Source organism: Dendrobates tinctorius, unplaced genomic scaffold, assembly GCF_039654945.1.
Source record: "Dendrobates tinctorius isolate UK_male_01 unplaced genomic scaffold, ASM3965494v1 ptg000095l, whole genome shotgun sequence".
In the NCBI taxonomy this organism is placed as follows: Eukaryota; Metazoa; Chordata; class Amphibia; order Anura; family Dendrobatidae; genus Dendrobates; species Dendrobates tinctorius.
In genome coordinates this window covers 1,319,352-1,331,606 of record NW_027361763.1, presented here as the reverse complement: position 1 = coordinate 1,331,606, position 12,255 = coordinate 1,319,352, and positions in this window count along the sequence as shown.

Genomic DNA, 12,255 nt, shown 5'->3' with positions numbered 1-12,255 from the left:
TGTCTACATCTCTCCCTGTGATCAAAATTTGATGGAGATGAGTAACGGTGATGGGATCAACGGTACTGCGATACAGCAACACTTTCTTCACAAAGAACTGTTTTCGCTGTCTCCACACACAAAGTAATTGAAGGTCAGCATCGCCTCTGAGAATTCTCCCGGGAGTTTTTCCCCTGATTAGTAATTCCTAAATTTCTGCAATCGTTCGACTTTATGTCTGTACTTTTATCCATCTCGTTTCCTCTTGCGGAGAGTCTGGACTGTCTTACTGAGACAGAAATATATATGAAGATTTAAAAATACCCCAACAGTGTATACTGGTGTACGCTTCAAAAACATTTCCTTTTTTCTACTTTTTAGATTGTTGTCTAATCCATACTGAGGCTGTGAGTGTCTTTGTCGGACTCCGGAAATAAACACGGAGATTTTAAATGTTTAAACTATGCTATATATACCTGTTATCCGGTGATACTGTACCCTTTCTCAACTTTCTACAATCTTGTCGAATCCATACTGTGCCTGAGACTGTCTGAGTCTGCCTCCTGATTACAGATGAGTGGTGTTTGAGTTGAACTGTTGGCCAAGTTCAAATTCTAGCTGTTTTGGGCGGTGTTAGATCCGTTCGTCGAACTACAACACTTTGATTAAAATTGGCTGTTCTAGTGTCCGTTCGAGAACGTTTCGTTAAACAAAAGCATATCTTTTTTTCACTTTAATAATGGTTTTCAATGATAATAGACAGTTTTAGGGCATAGTAGCGGTGTCTGGTAGCCAGCGGTGTAGTACACCTGTGAAGGAGCTACACCGTGTGTGTTTCTAATAATTTTTTACCACATATTGTCCTGAAAATCCTTTTGGGCCTAGAAACTGTGTCTGCTACTCAGAAGATGAGCCCACCCGTGAACCGAGCTATGCCGCCTGTTTATGAAAGAACCAGTTTTTGACTGCATTTACACCACTTAATACTTTGGGCCTAGTAACTGTGTATGCTACTCAGCAGAGGAGCCCACCCGTGAACCGAGCTATGCCACCTGTTTATGAAAGAACCAGTTTTTTACTGCATTTACACCACTTAATACTTTGGGCCTAGTAACTGTGTATGCTACTCAGCAGAGTTGGCCACCCGTGAACCAAGCTATGCCACCTGTTTATGTAAGAACTGTGTGCTACTCAGCAGAGGAGCCCAACTGTTAAGCAAGCTACAGAACCTGTGGTTTGGACACTTAAATTTTCACATTCTTTCTGGAATGCCGTTTAGGCCTAATTCCGGAATTACAGTTGACCTGCAATTACTGGAAAATGCTTGTTTGCGGGGAAGAATTGTAATCCCAGATCCCCATCACTAACGGGGTTCAGCGTGTTACCTGCACCTGTAAGCGATACACGCTGGTCCTTTCATTGTAGCCATAGCCTCGCGTGTCCCTCTAGTAAGCTGGACGCGGACCGCGGGGGCATGCCTGAGTCTCGTTCATTAACAGAATTAAGCTTGCAATCTGTGAAGCTTTTTTGTGGATGGCATGGTTGAGGTTGCCCATGTTGAGTCCAATTAAGCCGCAAGCTTCAATCCTGGTGGTGCCCTTCTGGACATTCCTTTAAGGTTCAGCTTTGCAACCATCCTGGAAACCAAACACTTTTCCTGACAGTGACGTTCTGGTCAAAGAGCGTGATGACATCTCGTCTGTGCGCCCTCTGACTAAAACAGTCCAAGTGCAGAGAGATGGAAGATGGGGACGACAAGGAGTCCAGAGTACAGGGATTTCCTAGCGAGGAGACTTAGTTAATTGTTTTAAAGGATGGGAGCAATTTTTGGGGAGCACGATACTCTGGAGAATGATATCTGGGGACCACCATACACTGGAGCATTCCAAAGGTAAACATCAGTCACTGGAGCAGCATTTACAGGGCCCATTATACACTGGAGCATTAGAAATGGGGCCTATTATATATGGAGCATTATTTGGGCTCATAAGACACTGGAGCTTCATCCATGGTGAACAACATATGCTGTAGCATTATGTGGAGCTCATCATATACTGTATCGAACATTATATGGGACCAATGATTCTGTATGGAGGAATATATGGGAATCATTACTCTGTATGGCGCTCTATGCGGTGGCCATAATACTGTATGGAGGAATATACTGTCTGTTTTTGGAGCTACTGGAGAATTTAAAATGGATATCAGTCATGAGATGTAAGAAGTGAAGTATTTTTCATTGTACTGTACCGCTATTTCTCTGCCGTATCAAAGGATCATGAATTGTGTCATGTGTTAAAGGAGCCCAGTGACACTCTTTGGCCCTGGGCCCACGAAAATCTGGAGTCAGCACTACCCCCCCACAACTTTAGCCAAATAACCCCCAGTTTTCAATGCCTAACTATTATTATAAAGTAAATTAAGGTTGACAAGCTTAAGGAATAAGAATTGATGTTTTTGGCATTAAAATGGGCACTCTAGGTGTGTTTCCTGTCCTCCACTCACTGCCGACTTTTCTTCCCCATTGACTTACATTGGGTTTCGTGTTTCAGTCAGCCTTCGACTTTTCACGATAATCGGCCGATTTCGTTCAACCCGACTTTTGCGAAAGTCGGGTTTCGTGAAACCCGACTCGGCCCGAAAAAAGGCAAAGTCGCTCATCTCTACTCTAGACCTCAGACATGGCGGAAGCTTCAACTTTCAACTAGTCAAAGACCTAAACCACACAGCTAAAATTACAAAGGAGCGGCTTCAAAACAACTCTGTGACCATTCTTGACTTGCCCAGAGAGAGCCCTGACCTAAACCCAATTGAGCATCTCTGGAGAGACCTGAAAATGGCTGTCCGCCAACGTTCACCATCCAACCTGACAGAGCTGGAGATGATCTGCAAGGAAGAATGGCAGAGGATCCCAAATCCAGATGTGAAAAACTTGTTACATCATACCCAAGAAGACTCATGGCTGTACCAGCTCAAAAGGGTTCTTCAACTCAATACTGAGCAAAGGGTTTGAATACTTATGACCATGTGATATTTCAGTTTTTCTTTTTTAATAAATTTGCAAAAATGTCTACATTTCTGTTTTTTTTCAGTCAAGTTGGGGTGCAGAGTGTACACTAATGAGAAAAAAATGAACTTTTTTAATTTACCAAATGGCTGCAATTATATAAAGAATGAAAAATTTAAAGAGGTCTGAATCCTTTCCGTACCCACTGTTTTACTGTATTTTTTATGCCAAAACCGTATGAGTTAGAATCTGTTTTTTTTTTTTCGTTTGTATACTTTATCAGCATGCACAAGAGACAACTGTACCTGACAAAAAAACTGTGTGAATAAATCCATTCTAGTATATGGGACAGGGATCTCAGGGGTAACATTTCTCCTTATTGAAGAGTGACAAGCCAAGACTGGCATATCAGAGTGAGGAGACTTATAAGCCATGCATACTCCTCTGAGAAATTAAATATACAAATTGTCTTTTTGAAGAGGACTAGAACTCTAGCACCACTTACTGGAAGCAACGATCATATGTCATAGTCTTATTATTCTATATTGACTTTTAGGATCTCTGCCTCCATTAGGTGGCACTACAGGTCTAGTCCTTTTCCTCTCTGAAGAGACAATTTGCATAAGTGCTGGCCATGGGGAAAAATAAATGGGACAACACTTGGATGTGAATGTGGCCTAAGGCTAAGTTCCTGCAATGAGTATTTGGTGCAGATAATCTACAGCAGTGTTCCCCAACTTCAGTCCTCAAGAGCCGCCCAAAGGTCATGTTTTCAGAATTTCTTTAGTATTGCCTAGGTGATGGAATTATTGCCTGTGTAGATACTGCAATTAGTGGCTCTTGAGAACTGGAGTTGGGGAACACTGATCTACCACATCAAAAACTCACCAAGAAGCTTCATTTGATAATGTATATGGATCACCCCCAGGGCAAGTGTGGGAATTTCACTCGGTACCAGGCTGGTGTCTTAAAGGGGAAGTGTCGCGGTGGCAGTGACCCGGTCCGTGGCCCTGGGCGTCCATGCAAAATAGGTGGAATTGAATAAAGCTTATGAGCAGGTAGTTTGTGATGCCACCTGTGGTATCTGGTCAGAAGGGGGACCAGCGCTGCAGTGCAGATCCTCTGGGACAGATGGTGTGGTGCAGCAAAGATGTAGTAGCTCTCCACAGGCAGAGCTTTAGTCCCAGGGCAGCGGTAGTGGATGTTGAGGTAGATGGCGTAGTGTTGGGCACACAGATGTAGCAGTGCTAAGTAAGTTGGCGCAGGAAGAAGGCAAAGACACAGCTGAATGCAGTTCTGATACTTTACTCATGTTTCTGGCACAGACAGGTGCCCGCTTCAGTACTGTGTCCTCCAGGTCAGGGGCTCTGCCAACTCCCAGGCAGATGGAATACACCCTTCCAGCACTCCTTTCCAAATGAGCCTTTTCTGAATGTCTCCTTTCTAGCGGTAATCTGAAGTACTTGTGTTTATGAATTACACTCAAGTTCCTCTTTCTTGTTGTTACTTATAACTCCACTCGTATGACGGGCAGCTGTAGCCTGCTTCGGGGACTCCATACCATCATGTCCCGGCTCACACATGTTGCTGCTGTGTCTTCGAGTCTTAGGTGGGAATAGAGTGGTCACAACTTCTATTCCTCCGGTTTCTGCTGTAGGATCATTAGTATCACACACAGACTCAGATACCGGCGCCCAGCCTTGGCGCATTAAACTTAGAGAAGGACTGTGCTCTAGCTCTAGTCTCCCCTTCTATGGGGATTCTGGCTGCAGAGAGGTCCTCTCTCTGCTTCCCCCTGTGGGGAACTGACTTAACTTCCTGTCAGCTTTCCCCTCTAGTGTAATCTCAACTCCACCCACCACCTAGCACCCTTCACGAACCAAAGCAGCTGTCATAAAGGGTGCTCTGCTGTTCTAAGGTGTCTGTGCTGGATGTACAGTAGGTGCTGGAGTCTGGTGAAGTGTTACCATCTTACTGGGGAGTGGGATACTACACCTCAGGAGGAGGTGCAGTACCTCTGTGGTGACTGAACCCTCAGGGGCACCACATATAGGTAGATTGATCAATAATACTGTAGATAGATAGATAGATAGATAGATAAAAATATGTGAGTGACATAATCAGTGCTTTCTGTGTGTAGCTTACTGTAGATGTATTTTAGCAATGAATAAATTAATGTCTTAAAAATTTGTGTGATCTAAATAAATTTTAGTAATCAGCAGAGGGAAAGTGGACAGCTGGAGGAAGAGGTTTACAGCCAAAGAAGGGGAAAATACCCATGGAGCTTCCCAGGCTATTAATATAAGCTCACAGCTGTATACTTAGCCTTTGCTGGTCATTAAAATGGGGGAGCCCACAAAATAATGATGTAAGGCACCCATAAATTAATAACCAGAAAAGGTTGGGCAGACAGCTGCCAGTTGATATTAATTGCCTGGGAAGGGGCCATGGATATTGCCCCCCTCCCAAAATAAAACACCTAGACAACACCTTCAGGGTGGGCCAAAAGCTGCCAAAGAAGCTTAAATTAGGGACGGACACCAGGAAAAGTGGCATCAGTTGACCTAGAGTACAAATAGTATAATTGTGCAGCATGGATGGATGGGACAGGACCTGGCCCAGTATTTCTAGCTTAAACATTAATCAGTAACAGGCCCCTTCCACTACAGGCAACCCGCCAGATGGAGACCCAACTTGGAGTCTTCACATTTTAAAAAATTATTGTCACACACCACTAAAGTGGCATCAATTTCCCCGGTGTGTTTCCATGGTTACAGATCCTCTGCAGATCTATATGTTTCCCTGGTTACAGTCCATTATTACACCCTATGTGCATGTTCTGACTGTCCTGTGTTCTTCCCTCTCCCACCATTTATTATCTGTAGGATAATAACAGAGTAATACCTGATCACAGGATTAAATTGTACAGGATGATTTGTGTTCTGATAATATGGAGCCACATTATTCTGCATAGCAATAATAATAATAATCTTTATATAGCGCCAACATATTCCGCAGCGCTTTACAGTTTAACAGTTTCAAAACACAGGTCATAAGTAACACCATTAACAATACAATCATTAAAGCAAAATAAGATGAAATAAGATGACCCTGCTCGTGAGAACTTACAATCTACAATGCATGGGCGCTGCATGCACAAACTTATGGTGATGTTTCAGCACTTTTGCTTCCTTTGTTAACAAACAGTATCATAATAAAACAGAATAGAGAAAAATAAAATAAATTTATAAGAAGTGCAAAAATCCTAATATTGTATAAGATTGCTGCTTCCATAGAGGAAACATTTACCGCGCGAGGAGTTTAGTGACCACCAGGAGGCGCTCCAGGATGGCGAGAATCCGATTCCCCCTCCTTTATCTCGGTCTTTGCAGCATTACTGTATATTAATCACTGATTTCCAACAACTGACATTCGATTTACAGAATAAAACTGCAGAGAATGAGAAATATCTGACGACCAGACAGGATGAGCCCTGAAAATGGGATTTATAGAGAAGTGACACAGCGCTGAGCTCCACATAAACCCTGTGTATAGACGACACATAGAGAAGGAATAATGAGAAGATTGTGAGCCCCATAGAGGACGGGGACTGGGGAATATCCCTGTACCGCGCTGCGGTATATGTCAGCACTATATAAGATGTAACACTCCAATACAGAAATACGTTCAAGTCCTTACAAGGATAGAAATTAAAAACAAAATCTAAATATTTTCCTTAGAAATATATTTAGCAAAGCATAAAATAACCAAAATAAAGAATCATACAGAAGACAACATTATTTATCACACAAAATGAAGAATGTAGAAAACTCTCTAATAACAATGTTAGAATTAATGTTTTATTTATTCGCCCTGGAAAAATCAAAATCAAAAAGCGATTGGAACATTGCATGTATCCCGACATTACCAAACAGGACAATGTTCTTACTTGATAAAGATGCCAGCGCGACATTGAAATGCGTAGTGGACAATAAAGAACCATTTAATGAATATCGCAATAGGAGACTTCTTTCCAACAGCGCAGACAATTTTTAAACATGTTTTTATCTTGTTTTGCTAGTTTTCCCTCTGGACACAGGAGCCGGCTATCTGAGCCTTTAGTGGTCGCGTCTTCACAGAACCTCCCAAGGTGAGCTAACCTATTGTGTCTACTGTCTCCTATATTAGGGTTCTGCCCTATTGTGCGCTTCTCCCTTCACAGTCACTGCTTATTCATGTCTCCCAACATAGCGCTAATAAAACTGCAAGTCTTCCCAACAGCGAGGAGCATACAGCTCCGGGGTCTGAGGGAGAAAAATGTTCCGGGTGATTGAAAGCAGCGACACAAAAACACATTTTATAAAAATGGAAAATTTAGTATTGTCATAATCATAACGACCACAGAGAAAAGTGATCACACCATTTATAACTGTTAGGGACGGTCATTAAAGGGAAGCCCAAAAGGAAGGAGGACAAATAAAGCAGACAAGAAAGGAGAAAAAGAAAGGAGGACAAATAAGAAAGACTAATAAGGGGGACAAATAAGAAGACTAATAAGGGGGACAAATGAGAAGACTAATAAGGGGGACAAATGAAGAGGACTCATATTTTCTCCTCCCCTCATAAAGAATATCACATAGAAATAAATCATCCCTATGTCCCAATACCCGGTGATGTTACTAATGTTTGGAAGGATGCCGCAGTCCTCAGTGATATAAGATGGAGGCAGCATAGGAGCACAACATACTAATGAACGACCTCTCACACACCGACCGTACAAGGGGAGATGGCTCATTAGTATTAGGGATCATTCAGACATCAGTAATGTTTCTCATATACAAAGAACGTACCGATTGTCATCAGTTTTTCTTGGAAGAAGAAAAGATGGAAGTCTCATGAGCTTCTCCTATCAAACTGTCAATGAAAAATAGACAATACATGGATGGCATCCGAGTGCTGCCTGATTTTATCAAGGACCCTATAGACTTGCATTGGTGAGTTTGATCCATGGCTAAATGAGAAAACAAGGAGAAAACGCGTGTGTGAGAAGCTGACGTCTGAACGATCCCCTAAGCTACATCCAAACGTCCATCTGAGGGAGAAACGGCCGATGTTTCCTCAGGTGTTATCTCGTTACTTTCAATATTTTCTCATTGGAGAAATGTGCGTATTCACAAGCCTATAACAAGTCCCCAGGAGGTCACATGTTCACATCAATCACTAGGAACAGATCTGTGAGACGCGGAAATAAAAGTAAAGCCTCCGATTTGTATCCGCATCTCACAGATCCCCAGTGACTTGTATGACCGACTCTAAGATCAGGACCAGATCTGAGGCTCATGGACATCACAGATGTGTGAACAGATCCATTAGTCTCTCTGTGTCCTTGTGTCATCAGGGGAAACAATCAGATGTCACTCGGACATTTCACAAGGCTGTGTGTTCTGTCTTCCTCCATGTATGATGCTGTGTGGATTCTAGCATACAGCTTAACCTTTCATCCACTCCCAGAAACAAGACTGCATGGGTGCTTAAGTCTATTATTTATTAGGATGATATGGACAACGATGGGAGATGATAACAGATGGTATAGTAGAACACAATTATGAATGATTCAGTAGATTGTTGTACAAAATGTGGACGATTCAGGTAAAAACTACAAGAGACAGATAATACAGCATGCCAGTACTGAAAGACAGTATACAATATATGAATACTGGCAGGTAATAGCAATGCAGGGTATTATCACAACAGTAGCAATGATACAGGATGCTGTTATGCATTATATAAGAGCTGAGCAATATAACATACACAGCAGCAGGAGAAAAATAACTAACATACAAATGGCTGTCAGCTTTACACTCACTGAACGGAGGATGCATAATTAGAGAATGCTTATAACAAACATGCAGTGAAATAACATCACAGGAGCTGAGCATGCAATGCAAACATCATGGGGGGCTGCATTATGGCTGCTAACAGAGATGCATAACTAATAATTGCATTATCCCTACCGACATCCGCTTGTAATAAGCAATGCCTTGCAAAGAGCTGAGCTGAGCAGGTGTGAGCTACTCAGGAGACCTGGAGAATAGTTACATGTTGTTGACCAGGGTAGAAAGAAGGGGCGGTTTAGAACAATTAACCATTTGGGGAACAGAAAATTCCAAACACATGAATAAAAGAGAAGGGCAACTTATGACACCTAATGGCATAGCTGTAACAGCACTAAAAATATCTAGCTGCCCAGAATGGGCAGAACACTGTGACTGCAGCCTTAATGTTATAGGTGACACCACAATTACTCAATGGTATCAGTAGGGATAGACTGATACTTTGCATCCAAAAGCCAAAGGCCGGAAATCCCATTTTTACCAAACAACTATAAAAATTGTTGTTTAGTTGTTACTGGTGGATTCACGTGTTAGGTGCAGATTACAATTACCCTCTGCTTCTTATTGGTCCTATCACTGTATAATGTCCCCCGCGGTGAGATTGCTGCTCTGGTTGTGTCATACAAGTGTAATCTACATGTGGATAGATCTCCATATCAGTAACCACATAGCTGACGGCCGTCCATTATCTGCCATCAGGGATTGCATCCTATTATGTACCGTCTAATGACCAAAGAACAAGCAGCTATTAAAATAGAGAGTCTCTTCACCATGTTTCACCCTCACAGGCTTCATCAGGAGATCAAAGCAAATGCAAAACAAAATGGCCAAACAAGCTATTTCTAACCTTCCCATCTGACATCAGGACGACATCATCATTGGAGCGTCTATAATGCTGAGCCAATGTGAATTTATCAGTGCAGGGTCAGAGGTCCACATCCATGTCATATGTATGTTTACTAACCTATCAGCATGGTCTATTGTATGCAGCCAATACAGCGCACGTCGCCATTTGATCACATCATCAGTATATGGGAAAGATAAAGTCATAATGGTCTCCAAGAAAAAGGTGTTCTCTCCATACTATGGGCATTAAAAAGACAACAGCGACGCACACACAGTAAATGTCATACAAACAAAATCTTTAAGAAAATGGTGCTGGTCTTATACTTTGGACTACTTCAAAATGGCCACGACTCCTATGCTATGTGGAAAGATGGCAAAAATCTTCAAAAAGATGGTGCTGGTCTTATACTTTGAGCTTTTTCAAAATGGCCACAGCATCTGTACAATGGAGTATAATGTGCTGGAATAGTTCAGTATAGGATAACAGCCCACATAGTGTAACTATCATTTAAAGTGACAGCGCCCAGACATATATTGTGTTGGTATATGCAACATTTGTGGACTACTTCTTCATTTGTGTAAAGGAGGACTTTATGCTGATCTGACAATAGATGGCAATGTTGTGTAAAGTTTCCTTGCTTAATGAATTGAAAGAGAAAAGGTCTCTTTTGTTGGTTTCAGTTTTGTTTTCCTACTTCTTCCTGATGATGCAGCATTGTAAGACTGTGCATTTTTCCTTTACCTCATGCTCTGAAAAGTAAAAGCTTGTTATCCTACGTAATCTTCTCTGTGAAGTGATCTACTGCAACTGTGGGTATTCAAGGAGCTATACAACAAGCTGTGCAACAGGTTATGTGCCCAGGCACAGAGAATCCCAGACACAGAGTATCTCAGAGACTTACCAAGGACCCCAGACACCCAGGACACCAGAACTCTCAGCAAAGACCCTGGTGAATGCAGAAGAATTCCTCAGTACAATTCTCTACAAACAAGTAAGACAAATTAAACATAATGAGTAGCACAGAGCTAAAACTCACAGTGGCTAAGCTGAATAATGAGAACTATCAGTTATGGAAGTTCAAAGTAGAGATGTTATTGTCTAAGGGTGTGTGCACACATTGCGGATTCTGCTGCAGATCCGTAGCGGATTTGACCCTGCGGATCCGCAGCAGAAAGTACAGTACCATTTAAGTCAATGCAAAATGAAAAATGCAGTGCCCACGGTGCGGAATTTTCCCCGCGAATTTGCTGCGGTTTTAAATCCGCAGCATGTCACTTCTTTGTGTTGATTCCCCAGCGGATTGGCACCTGCTCCATGATAGGTGTCAAACCGCAGGGGAAAACCACAGGTTAATCCACAGATAAACCACAGGTCTTTTAACATGCGGATTTACCTGCGAATTTAGACAAATCTGCACGGAAAAATCCATAGCAAAATCCAATAGACTCGAATCCGGTGGCCCACGGCGTTAGGATAATTGCCACCGGAAAAGAAAATGGACTCTTCTCTGACTCACCACTTACACCCAGCCTTGTGCATTCGGTTTGCCTGACCGTCGACACTGGGCCCACACAATCGCACTTCTTCTGCCGCCGCTGGCTTCCTGAAGAAATGACCTGGCCCGTTTCACCACCACTGCAAACAACCCAGCAATATACATTCGGGCTATAAGACAACCTTCAAAGAAGTGTGTCTTATAGTTTGAAAAATCCATTATATTGTCTTACAAATTTTAGACATTTTTCATCAATAAGATAATAATGAAAAAATAATCAGGCAAGTTCGTTATCACCACAATCATACTGACCCGGAGAATCTTCCTGCCAGGCCCTTTTACAACACAATGAACCACATAAAAACAAAAAATTATGACAGAACGGCTTTTAGCTTTTTTGTTTTGTTGCAATTTCACAACACTTGGAAAGATTTTTATATTTTCCAGGACATTGTATGGTAAAATGAATGGTGTCACTCAAATCAACAACATGTTACATAAACACAAGCCTTAACATGTCTATGAGGAAAGATAAATCCAAGCATTATGGTTCTAGAAAGAAGCGGAGGGAAAACAAAAATGCAAAAGTGAAAATTGGCCGCAGTGGGAAGGGATTAAGTGCAAAACTAAATCATCATCGGGGATAGAAAGCTTCATAGATTCTAATCCTGGATGTAGAAATTATACAGAGAAAGTGGAGATGGAGGCAAAGGACATTAGATTAATAATGATCTACACTGTGTTCCAAATTATTATGCAAATGATATTTTTCTATGATTTTCCTAAATAGTCGGTACAAATGACAGTCAGTCTAATAAAAGTCATCACCCGTTAGAGTATACATCAAATTTTATTGAAGAAACCTCCCAATGATAACAGTATAATCTCCAAAATGAATAAAAACTCAAATTGCACTGTTCCAAATTATTAGGCACAGTAGAATTTCTAAACATTTGATCTGTTATAAAGAACTGAAAATGTTCATTTGTGGAATTTGCAGCATTAGGAGGTCACATTCACTGAACAAAAAAGC